Source organism: Hydractinia symbiolongicarpus, chromosome 7 (genome assembly GCF_029227915.1).
Source record: "Hydractinia symbiolongicarpus strain clone_291-10 chromosome 7, HSymV2.1, whole genome shotgun sequence".
NCBI classification, from domain to species: Eukaryota; Metazoa; Cnidaria; class Hydrozoa; order Anthoathecata; family Hydractiniidae; genus Hydractinia; species Hydractinia symbiolongicarpus.
The window spans coordinates 15,266,164-15,282,173 of NC_079881.1; the positions used below are offsets into that span (position 1 = coordinate 15,266,164).

The 16,010-nt window shown below is 46.3% G+C and overlaps 1 protein-coding gene across 1 annotated transcript in view; it reads right to left on the bottom strand.

The window, feature by feature from the left end:
• Positions 1-16,010, bottom strand: part of LOC130648860 (ankyrin repeat domain-containing protein 50-like) — a 37,884-nt gene that overhangs the window by 18,455 nt on the left and 3,419 nt on the right. The window lies entirely within an intron of this gene.

The window sequence follows — 16,010 nt, forward strand, 5'->3', positions numbered from 1 at the left end:
CAGGAAAACGACTTATTATGTAGTAGTTCAATGCAATTGAAAGGAATAGACTGATGGCCACTTGTCTGGGCTCGTGGAATCACGTGATTTACGCGTCGACCCCAAATTAGGCCGTAAAATGCCATAAAACGGGCTTTAAAGGCGTGTGCACGTACTTAGCAGCGCTCTCAGAGCCTGGCGCTGAGGAAAACGACTTAATACATCGTAGTTCCTTGAGATTGAAAGGAATAGACTGATTGCAACTTGTCTGGGCTCGTGGAATCACATGATTTACGTATAGACTCCATATTAGGCCGTAAAAGGCCATAATGCAGGTTTTAAGGGACTTTCCACAACGTTAGCAGCGTTCTTAGAGCCTGGCGCACAGGAAAAGAACTTAATTCTTGGTAGTCCATTGAGATTAAAAGTATTAGGCAGATAACCACTTGTTTTGGCTCGTGCAGCCGCGTGATTTACGCGTAGACTCCATCTTAGGCCGTAAAAGACTATATTACCAGATTTAAAGGTCTGTCCACGTAGTTAGCATCGTTTTTATAGCCTGGCGCACTGGACAACGACTTAATGCTTGGTAGTCGATTGAGGTTGAACGGAATAGACCGATCACCACGTGTTTGGGCTCGTGGAATCACGTGATTTACGCGTCGACTCCAAATTAGGCCGCAAAAGGCCATAATGCGAGCTTTAAAGGCAATACGTCTTAATGCTTGGTAGTCCATTAAGATTGAAAGCAATAGGCCGATGACCAATTTTGCTTGCTCATGCAGCCACGTGACTTACGTGTAGTCTCCTTATTAGGCCGTAAAAAGCGATAATACGCACTTTAAAGGCCTGTCCACGTTGTTAGGAACGTACTCAGAGCCTGTCGCTCAAGAAAATGACTTAATACTTTGTAGTCCATTGAGATTCAAAGAAATAGATCGATGGCCACCTGCCTGGGCTCGTGGAATCAGGTGAATCACGTATAAACTCCATATTAGGCCGAAAAAGGCCATATTACAGGCTTTAAAGACCTGTGCACGTAGTTAGCAGCGTTCTCACAGCCTGGCGAACAGGAAAACGACTAATTATAACGTAGTCCATTGAGAGTGAAAGGAATAGACCGATGGCAACTTGTGTGGATTCGAGGAATCACGTGATTTAGTGGTAGACTCAGCTAGAGTAGTACACCCTCATGAGTACAGTTTAGGTTTTCAACGGTCAAACCCCCATTAAAAAACGTTGCTTTTAGACCCCCTAAAAAATCTGTGACGTCACAGATTTTATCATACCTCAAATGAGTAAACAAGTCACGTGATATCCAACAAATTTGCTGACATCATCAAAAATGACGGCACTCGACAAAACTGCTGACATCAACAAACGCGCAAATCTGTTAGAATAGAAAGGGAAATTCCCTACGCAAATTGCGACCGCTGTTAGTTAAAGTCTGAATGTACTTATAATAAAGAGAAATGAGTTGGTTCAAGAATGCAATTAGTAAATTATATACAGCTGTCTCAGCGCCAGTAGCAGCAACTCGCGATGCTCTTGCAGGTCGACTACAGAGCGTGCGAGACACTGTTAGGCATTATTATAACAGGGCGAGGGAGCAAATTGCTGGAAGGGCAACACTGCACGATGAAATCGAGAGAGAAGCGCGAGAGGACTTTTACGATGCTGGAGACATACAAGACGAATACAGCGGAGTCAAAGACATCAAGCACATGTTCCCACAAGAGAAAAACCGATCCGAAGGCGTCGAAGACATTCAGCATATTTTTGATGAAAATGACACACAGATGTTGGAAATCGTGTCAAGACATGGCGGTTCAACAGCAACGCGGAACATAGTTCTAAGAACCTTAATCAGCCACTGGCGGAGGCCATCATGCGAAAAATTACGCCCTACATAGACATGAGAGTCAAGGTAGTCTACAGTTCTGCTTACACCATCTACGAAGCAGGAGGTGGTACGGCTCCTTATCACAAGACCAAGTGAAGCGAAGAATAGCTTACGAGCCTAGCTGACATCGAAGCCTTTATCGAAAAATGCGAAATGCAGCGATTAGATTTAGGAGATAACGAGTTTTGGGGGAAGGCGTACTTGCCACCAGAAAGAACAATCGAGACCCCAGGATCGTACGAAGGGAAAATAGTCTTCCAGCATGTGCAGATCAAGATCATCTCCACAAGGGAGCCCCTGTTAGGCTGTGGACCTTTACCAGACTGGTTGCGAAAGAAGAGGTGCATCTACAGCTTTGACAAGGAGGATGAGAGAACCGACAATTTGTGTGTCTGGAGATGTCTTGCCGTACACTACCGTGGAGAAAGAGAGCAGCGCGAGAAACGTGTCACGAGACCAGCTCTCGCAATAGCACGCGAGTACTACGAGAATCCTAAACTGAAGAGGGAAGAAGTACGTGCTACGAAGCTTGTTGACTTCGAGGGCATAGCGAAGCGTTTCAAGATCAACATCAGAGTCCTTGAACCCAAGACCAACTCTGAGAAAGCGCCATGGAGACTCGTGTACGGTCAGAATCAATACAAAAAAGATTTAGACACAATCAACCTTGGTATGCTGGATGGACACTGTTTCTACATCAAGGATTTAGACGTACTGGCACGACAGAAATGGGAATGCGAAGCCTGCAGGCAAATGTTTACAAGCAGCGGAGATCTTACGAGACATAAGAAGATATGTGCAGGAAAAAAGCAGACTATCATCTGCAAAGGCAAGAAGGTCAAGCGCATGCCTAGCAAGTCAGAGAAGGTCTTTTACGGTGAGGGCTTTAGCTATGACGCTTGTAAATGGCTCGAGCACATGTCGAGGGAAACTGGAAGGCACATTCATCACGCACTCTGTGGGCATGGAGGAGAACGAGTCATACGCTACGGGGAGAAAGAAAATGAGGTCTACAAGGTAGACGGCTATGAGCCTCAGACCAGGACAGTCTATGAGTACCACGGTTGCAAGTGGCACGGATGCCCCTGCCAAGGAACAGCAAACATAAACAGATATAGGACCACCAAGTCTAAGGAGGAAGGCATCCGAAAACTTGGCTACAACGTCGTCGTAGTGTGGGAGTGCGAGAGCCCACCCAAAGCCAAGAGGTACTTTAAGAAAGAATTTCGACCCTATCCTCACTACATCGTGTTTGATTTCGAGGCCCTCCTAGCACCTTTACACCAGCGGCAAACATCCGATCTAACATATATATCGGAGCATGTGCCGGTCAGCGTCGCTATTCACGATAGTCTGAACGGAGATCCAACGTTCCTGGAGCACGATGATCCTAAGATGTTGGTTAAACGGTTTGTGGAGCAGCTCGACAAGAGACATGCCCTCATCGTGGAAGAGGTGGAGAGAATGTACCCGAGACCCAATGATTTTGACATGCTTCCAGATAAGACTCAGAAGGCATGGAACGAGTGGGTAAACCAAGTGGCCGTGATCGGCTTCAACAGTGGCAAGTATGACCTGAACATGATCAAGCGGTACTTTGTCGATCAAATTGCCAAACACGATAGCGAAAAGATCAACGTGGCGAAGAAAGACAACGACTACATGTTCCTGACGACCTCGAGGTTCAAATTTCTCGATATCAAAAATTTTATAGCTCCTGGCATGAGCTACGACCTATGGTGCAAGTCTCTGGATTGCAAGCTCGAAAAGCTGGTGTTCCCCTACGAGTGGCTGACGAGCTATGACAAGCTAAACCACGTCGGCCCGTGGAGCACAAGAACTTCTATAGCAGTCTTACTGGGAAAAACACCCTCTCTCTTGATGAGTACGAAACATTCCGTGCAGAGTTTTACAAGCGAGGCTGCGTCACCATGATGGACTGGTTGTGTAAGTACAATCTAGCCGACGTGGAACCTTTTATCGAAGCTGTGGACAAGACAAGGTTGCAGTACTTCGACGACGCGATAGACATTTTGAAAGACGCAGTAAGCATTCCAGGCGTATCGATGCGCTACGTCTTGAACAAGTCTCTACGACTGAATCCAAAGCTAGAGCTATACGCTCCAGGAGAACCATGCAAGCACAAGTGTGAAAGCAAACCGTGCAAAGGGGAGGGCTGCGAGGCGTGCAAGAAAGCTCGCGAACAGTGTAAAGAGTGTGAGGGTAACGTTTGCGAGGTGTGTAACGGCAGGCCATGCGAGGGTTGTGGTGGAAAGAAAAAGAAAGGTGAGAATTGCGAGACGTGCAAGGGGAAAAAGTGCAAGACATGCAGGGGGAAAAAGTGCAAGACATGCAAAGGAAAATGTGCAGGAGGATGCAAAGGAAAGAGTTGCAAGGCGTGCAAAAAGGTGCAAAAGGCTTGCACTGAGTGCACGAAGAATGAGGCGTATGAACTGCTTCAAACGGGCATGGTGGGGGGGGGGCTGCCATCGTGTTCTGTAGGTACCACGAAAGAGACGTGACGGGTATCAGATCCCATATCTACCAGGAGCCACGGAAGTGCAAAACTAATTTGGGGCTTGACGCGAACATGCTGTACCCGAGTACGTTGATGCAAGACTTTCCTTTTGGGAAGGAGAAGCTGATCAAGATCAACCCACCCACGGCTGAGCACAACATCAGACTGTTGACAGAAGGGGTTCAGAGCGGCAGCTTATTCGGTTTTGCACAGGTCAACATCGAGGTCCCCCTGGAACTGTATGACAAATGGCTCCGCTATTTGTGGTCAAGGAGATACCCGACGATCAAATCCCTGAGCACATGCACGAGTACCTAAAAGCAACAAGGCGCAAACGTATTTCAGGCACACGTAAGCTTCTAGGGTTGATGAAAGCTAAAAAGATCTTGTTGTACACTCCGGTGCTAAAGTGGTATCTCGACCATGGCCTGAAGGTGACAGCGTTTCACCAGTTCATCAAGTACAAACGAGGTAAGCCATTTGCATGGTTTCCGGAAGAAATTGCGGATGCACGACGACAAGCCGATCGTATTGCGGGAGATACAGCCAAGCTGAAAGGGAACTCGTTCTATGGGAAAATGATCGAAGATCTAGCGAGGCACGCCAACACCAGCTTTTCGAGAGATGAAAAGAAGGTGGATGCAGCAATGAGATCGCCATACCTTGAAGATCTTGAAGAGATAGGTGATGCTTACGAGATCCGAGAAGGAAGGAAAAAGGTGCATATCGACATAGCATACCAGTGCGGCATTGCGGTGTACCAGCTGGCCAAATTGCGCATGCTGGAATTTTACTACGACTTCATTGACAAGTACGTGGATTGTCGAGAGTTTGAGTATGTGTATATGGATACGGACAGTGCCTATTTTGCCATCTCTGGAGAAGAGTTACGAGATGTCGTTCGCCCTGAACAGCTTGACGAGTACGACAAAGACGTGAAAAACTGGCTCGTCACTGATAAGTACTCGAGTCGAACAGGAGGGCTATTCAAACCGGAATTTATCGGGTTTAGAATGATCGCTTTGACAGCAAAGTGTTACTTTGTGGAAGGAAAGAAATGCACAAAATTCTCCTGTAAAGGCATGTCGAAGAAGCAGAACGCTATGACATGGGAGAGGTATAAGAATGCGTTGAATGGCTCTATTGACACTGCAAAAAACGTAGGTTTCCGGGTGCGCAACCAGGGGATGGTTACGTACGAACAAAACAAGCTGGGCCTCTCGGCGTTTTACGATAAGCGGAAGGTGCAAGCTGACGGCGTACATACCTCCCCTCTTATGTTGTGAATAGTGAGGTTTCTCCGTCCAGAGTTTTGTGAAGTACCACTTCACAAAAAGTAACAAGATGGAGGACAGTAAAAAAATGTACACAATGTAAGCGACCCCAATCACTAGACAACTTCAAGATCCAACGCAACGGGCAACGATCGAAATGGTGTATCAAATGCCTCGATGTTAACAAGGTGTGGCAGGAACGTACAAAGTGTCCGCATCAAAAACGAAGAAACCAATGTCCTATATGCGACTTCCCTGGGTGTCAGTATAACCGCATTCTAGCCATGATTCACGCTGCTCTAAGGTATGATACCGAAATAGCCTCTACGGAGTACCTGGGGTGCGGTATTTGCACATTTATCGGTCATATCCAGGATCAATTCAAGGACGGGATGAACTGGGGAAACCGGGGGCAGTGGCAGTTTGATCACAAGGTGCCACTAAAATACAGAGAGAACGGAGAATACCCCAGCGAGAAGGTGCAAGTAGCAAGGCTCCACTATACTAACATGCAGCCTATGTGGGTCGCGGATAACCAAACGAAAGGCCGTCGGTATATCTCCGAGTAGAATGTAGCCTGGCGTGGTTGATCAAATTTGGACTTGTAAGTCGCATTGAAAAAAATTTGTGTTTTTAAATTTTCAGACAGCTTCGAGTCACTCCTCATCAGTATGAAGCGGTAGCAACAAGATAAAACTCATTTGCCTCATCCATTCAAAAATTATAAACACATTTCTGAATAATCAAGAGGTTTTCTGTATGATGTGCAAACGAGCTAGCCGGTGATGCGTAAATTTTCACACAGGTAGTACTCAAGGTGATACTGAATAGCCTTTATACGAAGCTCAAATTATAGTAAAATTGTGGGAGCAGGTTTAGATCCTGGCGGAAGGTTAGGGGTGCGCGGGCGAGAGCACGTCCTAGCTGGAAGCGGCCGTCTCGCCCCGGTTTCTCCCACACACTATGCCACGACGGGAAAAATTGCGCCAAAATGCCAGTTAAATGTCAGTGCAAGGAACGGCCTCTGAAAGTGCTCACTTTAAAATGTGGGTTTCGTTAATGCGTAGTACAAGCACGACATTCTGTATAGAGTATAAAGAGCAAGTACGCTAAGCCTGCAAAGCAGGACAGCAATGAAAAACACCTTGGATATGGTGAACCAAAGGCTCTGAGTGGTATACTCACAGAATCAAAAACCCTCTGGGTTCAAACAACAAAAAACAACAAAAACCTAGAGGGTTCCCTTGCGAGGGTTTTGTTTTGAAAAATAAAAATGATGAACGACATAGGCCTCACTATGGCAATAATTCTTCCGTACGTCTTGATCGTGCTCTGCTTTTTGCGTTATAGAAGGCTTCTAATAAAGATGAGCGAGATTACAGCTATATTTGATGTTGTAGACACACCTGCGGAAGCCTTTCAACCCAAAGAAAAACCTATCGACTAATGTCAAGCCTTAAAGGATGCTATACGCAAAGGCAAACAGCATCTCTTACCGAACAAATGTACCGAAAGATTTGTCGACAAAGCTCCAGATGAGGTGATCGAAAAAGCGTACGCCGACTATGTTCAACGAGAGCTCCACGATAAGGGAAAAAAGACCGCCAAGGCACTATCTTCACATGCGATTAGCATGTACGCGAAGGACGTAGGTAATGTTGTTCAACTCGATAGTGCGGAGGGTCTGAAAAAAGACATCGAGGAAGATCCGATTGTCAAGGACTCCATGACAGATTTGGGGATCCTTGTGTACTCTGCCTTTGGAAAATTTCTAGCGCCACTCTTGGTTGCTGCTCATACCATTAATCACACTTTAGCTCATGTGTCCAAGACAGATGAAAAGCGAGATGACGAACAGCAAGAAAAATATGGGAAACAGTCTTTCGAAGTTTTATATGAGCAATCGTGAAAATATTGATCGTATAAGCAAGGGGGAAATGGGCAGAATAAATGCACGGTACACAGATTGGTGCAGCATTTACGGTGACTCCCACTCACGCGGTTGGGTAATCCTGACACCAGAAGCTGATCGCTCTCCACCACAGGCTGAGCACAACATCAGACTGTTAAAAGGTTTGAAGAGAGACAATCGCTACTCTACACGATGGTCTGTAGGTCTTTGGTGAAGGTATGGGAGAATTTTGAGCAAAACTTAGCTCTACTAGAAAAGTCGAAATTTCACTGATTCGTCGGGGCCACTACGAGGAAATTTTGTAAAGCTTAAAACTTTACAAAACTTAATTTTTAACCCAAACGTGCCTTCGGTCGTTTAAAACTACTATTTTTCCAACCCATGTGGGTAAGTCTCCAACTAAATAAATGAGTGAAGAACAATCTAACCAAGTCATAACCAAGAAGAATGAGGGTCGTGTTGCTGCTGGCAAGAGACTTGCTGAATAGAATCGCAAGAACAGGGCTGACTTACAGAAGAACGTGGGAAAAAGTACTTCGCAAGAGGGTCAGGAACCTGTCGCAGGTCCTCACAAGTTCCGGGACAGTGCATATCTCTATGGCGCTGGAGGTATTGCCGTACTTACCGGTTGCGTGGCAGCCTATTACATACGTAAGAAGCCTGCTGAAACCCCAGAGCCATCGCCTAGCGGCTCCACAGGAGTACGTGCGCCTCAACCCACGCGAAAGCAAGAGCCCGAGCGTCAGCCTGATATTGACATTTTCAAGATGCGATAACCTTAATAAATGAGCAGCAAAGAGTATCAGAAAGAAGTCGTCGATTCCTTGTGGGAATCTTTCAGACTAGTATCCTATACTATTGTCTTGGCGCTAGGCGCGAAAAGGCTCTGGGAGTTTCTAGACCGGGGGCCAAGATGGACATGGAGGACGGCTTGAAGCTCGCTGGCTATATGACAGGAGCGATATTATTCGACGATTACGCGATAAAACAAGGGTGGTATAAGCGTTCCATGATGCCTCCAAAATAGTTGACCAAGGAGAAGACTACACTATACAAATACCCAACCAATGTGGGCAAGCGAGAACATTAGAAAAGGTAACCGCTTCATCTCTAAGTAAGCACCCTACAAGGTTTGTGTCTGCCCAAGGCAAACACGAGTGAAATAAAATGACTCTAGACATTGTCAAGGAGCCGCATACGGCAATCTTCACCGGACCGACAAGTTGTGGCAAGACGCAGCGTGTCCTGGATTTGCTTGAGAACGAGTATAGGCAGCATTTCGACAACATTGTCATTCTCCGCCCTACAATCCGCTGGAACAAGACCTATCAAGAAAGATCCTCGCTATGGAGGGATGACTACGTGTTCCTGGTGGAGCCCAAGGAGCAGCTGTTCGAGTGGATCCAAAAACTGTCGTCGTTGCTGGCGGGCGAAGAGACGTTGTTTATCGTTGACGATATGATAGCTGACGAGAGTCTCGACAAAAAACGTCAATCCCTGCTTGAGCTTGCCATCAGTGGTAGACATCGCAAACACAGTCTCTGGCTACTCACTCAAAGCTACACGGGCATTCCGAAGAACCTTCGAAGGCAAAAAAAGCAGTTGTTCATGTGGTACCCCCACGAACGATCGGATTTGAAATTGATCGACGAGGAAACAAACATGATCAGCGACTGGGAAAACATCAAGGCTCAGCTGAAAAAGTCCAAGCACGCTTGCCTTTGGATCAGACTTGAGCACCCCAGGACTTGGAAAATTTTTTGAGTTCTGTCCCAAGCAAGATTGTTAAAATTATTCCAAAAACTACAAGATGAAAAATATTGAGATAAATCGTCTTTTCAGATCCCTTCCAGCCCGTTTTAAACAAAACCGCGAGCAGCTCAGGAATAACAACGGCAACCCCCACGATATCTTCATCTCTCTCGAGGGACTCAAGTGGATGGAAAGGAATACAAGAGACCCCGATATTCGAGGTAGACTGCGAGCACTTATAGATGCATATAGCACGACGGCTTCGTCCTATTAGATGGTGCCCTGAGGTAAGTATTAATGTGAGCCACAGGTTCACATTAACTAGCACGTTTCAAAGAGCACCGTTCATGCAACATGATCCCCGAAATTCCAAAAACTCACAAGCAAAATGTCTCTTGTGGTTGATTACTTTAAAGGAAAGCAAGTCCGATCATTCTTTGTTCAGGATAAAGGTCAATGCATCGTAGCCTCCGATGTTTGGAGAGCCGCGGGCTATAAGCGGGAAGCGGGAGTAAAAGCTATTCAGAGACTTGTCCCCAACAAGTACAAAATGCGGAAAGGTGACGCTGTTGTTGACCTCCAGAGGGTGGACATATCTGTCCACCCCCAGCAAGATACAGTTTTACTAACGGAGCCAGGCCTTTATTGCTTCCTCTTGAGGTGTGGCAGACCTGAAGCAGCACCATTTTTGGATTGGGTTGTTGAAGAGGTTTTACCTCGAGAGGTCCGCAAGCTTACTGGAATTGTAGAAGAAAATCAAGCGGCGCTGGCTCTGCTCAACGACGAATTGGAGGACAAAGATCGTCAAATTTTTACCCTAGAGGAAGATGTTGACGACAGAGATCGAACGATAGCCGTACAAGAGCAAGAAATTGAAGAACTACATAACCGAGCCGTTCCTCGCCTTGAGGACCCTAGAAAGGATAACGGGATGGTTATAATCCAAAAGAATAACAACGATAAATATCCGTATGTTGCTATATGTGGGCAACAGGGCTATGTAGCGCAAAAGATTCGCAACAAGTTAACAGATCATCCCAACGGTCAACTCGTCGTTCTTGCAGAAACTCCAAATGCCATTGTACATTACAACTGGCTCCGAGAGCGTGGATGCATCGAAGTAAATCCCAAACGTCCAAGGCACTTTCGAATAGGTCGTAATTATACACATCAGAGATTGATGGAGCTTGCCGAGATCTAGGATTTTTTTTGTAACCCTGATAGATTACAAAAAAATATCTTCAGCTTACCACTCCTTAACATGCTCCGGAGGTACTTGAACATCCTCTGGTATCAGCATCAACTCTTCTGAAACAAAGCTCCGCTCTTGCCCGTCTTGCAAGTAAAGCACACGGTTGTTTGGTTGCTGCTCGATGCGATCCAACCTATACGTCTTTTTGCTCCACCAAGCGTCTCTTCGCATCACCATGCTCCTCGCCTGGTTGCAGCAGGTAAAGGTAGAGGCCTGTTTCAGACAATGGCTTTTCTTGCTCCTGCGGAGCCGCCAGGCGATCAGGCCGCGGGTCTTTCGTAAGTGGGACTTCATCTAGCTTGATTGCCTTGTTGGGTTTCATACCGATCATTTCGGTCTTGGTATTGTTCATGCTTTTCACGATGGTGTACAAGTGCTTGACCCATGTGGTACTAGTTTATCAGTGACCAACTCTTGCGCGTCCTGGGACTTGAACAGTCTCTCCGCAAGCACCTTGTTATAGGACTCGACAAAGGCTGTAAACGTATGATGATATTTGGTGGTTGCGCGCTTAATCTCGACCCCTTTGCCCTCTAGCAGTTTTGTCACATCTGACTTGAACTCACTACCGTTGTCGCACTGGAAGATCTTCGGATAGCGTAAAGGTCCTGCTTTGCCTCCGGGCTTTGCGTAAATGTCCTTGATCATGTCAGCGACTTCGCTGGCTTTCTTCGTTCTCAATGGTCTAGCTACCTTGTAACGCGAGGCTACATCGATCCCTGTGAGGATATATTTGTATTTCGAGCCATACAGGCGATCATGAGGCATGTAGAGCAAATCAAATTGGTGCATTTCATTAGGCCTTGTGATTGTAAAATGGGGGTAGTTGATGCGCTTGGGCCCCTTGATATGTATGAGCCAGAGCAACCGACGAGATAGCCAGTGTACGACTTTCTTTTTGGGTAGTCCACTGTGCTCAGCGAGCAATTTAACAGCCTTCCGACCAGTCCAGAGATTTTCAGGGGTATAGTAAATACTGCTTAATTTTTTCGCCTCCTCTGGAGTAATGATATGTTTCGACATGTTTATTACATGTCGAAAACATTTTACGCCCATTTGTACACTGCAAAACCAAGGAGGGCTAAGGATCCAACGATGAACGTTAGCTCACCGTCTCGTTGCTGCTTGCTGGGCGTGTAGAAGTCGGATAACTTAGGAGCCTTCTCGATCGTTGCGATGTAATAGTCTCTCATACCTTCATCGAACTGCTTCAAGCTCTCTCCAGCTTGCCTTTTCAGCTCTCGTTGATGGTTATACCAATCGATCTTTGCCTGCCTGTCACGTACCCACTGTGCTTGAGCAGCTTGCAGTTGTTCAATCGCCTTGTCGTGCCTTTTACGCTCGGCCTCACCATGGCCTGACACCTTACTGAACAAGTAATTTGATCCGCTAAACGCGAGGGCATTGATTATAGCCCCACCCGCGAGTACTAATAGGCTTGCCATCTTTATTTTAATATTCGACACTGTGAAAACGCCCATCTAAGATGTTCAGCTGAGCATCTTGAAGTAGGAAAACGTAGCATTTAATATCCCCCGTTGTTCCGTCTGCTTTCTTTGTCATATGCTAGTTTATACCGTCTGACAATCTCTGTAACGGCCTTCCGGAACCATGGAGACTATGATCAGGTGATGCTCGGAAATCAACAAACAGGGCGTATCTCTCAGTAAAAAACTGCCCAATTGTCACCTTTGAATCGTGGCTACCGAATAAGTTTACGATCTGCTCGAGGTGATCTTTCGGGAGCATGGCGTGCGTGTAGAGCTCATTAGTCTCACCCTCGACAGTGATCGATATTTTTTCAATCTTGGAGTTGTAGAAGACCTCGTTAGCGCCCGAGTAAGCCTTTACTTTCCCCGGATCTACGAACAATAATAAGACGCCTTTTAAACTTTTTGCTGAAGTATCAATTTGCAAATTGTAGCTGGTATCAGCCTTTTTTATCGTGACGACCTTGCTACGGAGTACCCTTTCATAGGGAAGCGCCAAACGACTATACCGTGACATCATAGCGCTCGCGAGACCCTCGTTATTAACCTTGTCAAACTCTAGTGCGATATTAGTGATCTTGTACGCACTGTCTGCAGGCTTAGTTGCCGTATTTCCAACAGCTGGGGTACCGGCATCCTTTATAACGTCACCATATGATGCAAAATGGATCACAAACTGTAACTTGTCGTGTAGCCCTGGCTGGTAGAACGGCAAGTCTCGTGTCAATTCAAACATTTTTCCTAGAGGAATACAAAACGTGCTGCCATAAGCTGCGACGATCGCTTTTTCCTCATCCGTGCCTACATGATCAGTCGCTTTTACCTGTAGGGCGCGGATTGTACCGTCGTTCGGATTGATCCCCTCTAGGATCAAGTTGTTTTCCCGATCAAACTTGGGCAACCATAGGTCCTTGTAGGTAGCGAGCACCCTGTAGTCGCTAATATTTTGCACCTCGTTGCCATTCAAAGTGATACGAACATTTTGCACCAAGGATTTACCTATATTGCTCACGATAGTGCGCTTTGTCTTTGTTCCCGTAAGTTCTAGATCGAAAAGTAGCTTGATACTACCTGGAAAAATTACATCGTTCTGCCCCATGTTGGGGATGTCAACATACAAGTCCTCGTTCTGATTGATCGTACTAGGCACATGACTTACTTTTACACGCTGCTTCTTGCCTTTCAGACCCATCATTGTTTTAACCTCCGCGTAGGGATCGAGCTTAGTTCCGAATATGTTACTCATGCTTTATTATTAGCTGATTTTCGTTTCAAATAAATGCCGATTAATCCAATATACGAAGGAGACTACTTTACGCCAGAGGAAAACATTCCAGACGAGGATTTCAGTAGGCCTGATGCCAGCTCCACGCTAGCGCCAGATCAGGAGCAAGATCAGAGTCAATCCGGCTCAGCACGAGACACCACGACAAGGCAGAGGGAAGAGCTACTAAAATCAAAAGTCGACGATCTTTACGAACACCTTGGTGAGGAGCTGGGGCAGCCAATCGCGAGATATTACAACGAGTTTGAGGCACGGGGAAACCAGCTTCTTTTCGATGGCATAGAGATCACGAAAAGGCATGGTGAATTGCGGAGCGTTGCCGAGATAAAAAGGAGGTTAGGTACTTATCGCTTGCGAGCCATGGGGTTTACCGACTATACTACACCAAACAAAGGCAGTAAGGTAATGGCTCAGAAACTCCTTAACGAGATTGTTCACGTTGAAGAGAAGGCCGATGATATCGAAATGATGCCGCTGCTCGAGAACGTCCTTGATGAAACGGAGAGCCTGATCGAAGAGACTCCCTTTGGCGCCAGCGAAGCGTTCACAGAGCGTGAAAGAAGAGGGCTCAACCTCGAGCTTCAAACACTAAGGGGTAACCTGAAACACTTGAAAAGCAAGATGATCTTCTACGACAGCGAGATCGCCAAAACAGAAGCCAGGGTGAAAAGGCTTGAGACGAAGAAAGCTACACCTGGAGTATCAGAGGAACAGCAAACTATTTGGAACGAAGAAATTGCAAGGGCTAGGGAAGATCTAGAACGACTCCAAGATCAAAAGGAAGCAGTACGAGAAGCACACGGTTTACTATCATCTGACACTCAGAGCCAACTGAAAGCAATTAAGGAAACGCTGATGAAAATCGCAGAAGACGATAAATCTCTAACTGAAAAGCTTAGAATCTTGTTCAAGGAGCAAGAGATTACTATAGCAAGCTTCGTCTCGGCTGTTGGTCTACTGATTTCCACCATCGTACTCGCAGTTACAGGTGGTGGTTCCGCAACAGGCGCAGGAGGAAGTGCCGCTGGAAAAAAAGGTTTTATACAAAAACAGCTGGAAAGGCTTGGAAAATTTTTGAAATACCTGGCAGGTAAGGCAGGTGCGGCGCTACCAGGGATTATTGGCACGGTTGTCTCGTTCTTTTTCAGAGTGGCTGCAAAAGTTGTCGAATATGTAGCCAAGCATCTATACATGGCAATCGCTGCCGCTGCTGCTGCTTTTGTTGTGGCATATAAGAGAGGCAAGAAGTCGTAGATGATCTAGTATGTTGACAAAAAAACATATTAGACCTTTATTTAAGCCATAGATATGCTAAGATGAGACCTACCCCCACAGTAACCAAGGTGGCCTTGGTGTCCTTGTGAGGGTTTCCATCTCCTAGACCTGACTGAGGTATCGGTGGCATCGACATCTTTTCAGACCCCCGAGTTAGGGCGGCACCACCCCTCGATATTTCTTGCCCAGGTGCTGACCTGACTCGTTTTAAACCCCGAGGCTGTGTGGTAATGGGCTTGTTGTTTAGGTCTAGCCATATGCCAATCATCGCACTCGCCGGCGCAATCAAGATGTTGTTGTTATACCCCACAATTTTACCAATACGCAGGTTCATATCGGATGGTAGCATGTACACGTGGTGCATCACGGCAAAATTCACTGGGGTCCTGGCATATTGAAGCACCTTTTGAAACTCGGTGATATCGTGGCCTACGTTCTCCTCACGTTGTACCATGGCTTTGAATTTCTGTAGTAGTATCTGTCTCGCTGTGAAATTGTCAGCATCCAAACCTATAAGGGATGCCTTGGCATCAGCTTGGGACCCTAGTAGTAAAATCACGTAAACACGAATACTCTCGCTAAGCTTCCTCAGACCTTCCGATGTCAGGCCTTGGCTCGTAGGCATGATAAACTTGGCCCAATCACCATCTACTTGCGGCCACCATCTACCATTTGCGAGCGAGGACATGAGAGCTTTAAACTTGTACTGGGTGTTGGGGTCGGCACCATATTCACGACAAATCTGGGCATATCCAGATGTAGAGTAGGGGTTCTCGTATTGGGAAAAGCCGTCATTGTATGGCATGGGTACCTTCCTTCTCGCTAGGATACGCCGCATGTGGTAATAGACGTGGAATTTAAAGATACTGTTGATGAGAGGCACGGAGCCATTCAAGTGTTTGGCGGATATACCCAGGGCGATGCTAGCGCAATGACAAGCGAAATTAACTTGTATATTCCAGTAGCCAAGGGCTTGACCGGTCCAATTTACACTTACGGGGTCGTTCAATAGGTTAGTGGGGACTTTTATTGGGTATTTCGTGAACATCGAAAAGGTCACGGGAATGTGTGATTCTGTAGAAACGTAGAGGTCTTGATGCTCTAGATTAATTACACCGAGAGGCCATTCGCCTCTATTGGACTTGTATTTTGCCTTGTGGTTATAGCTATAAATGTTCATGTTTCTTTAAAGAAACATGAGACAGCTGTATGTCACGGATATAGAGAAGCCCACGATTTTTGACGATTACCTAGGGCAGGACACGAGAATTGCCCTGAAATCAATAAGTATTCGACCTACGTGGCTGAATATTTACAGTAACAACGACTTCACCATCCGTAGGACAGGGCCTGATCAGACAGAAACTAGA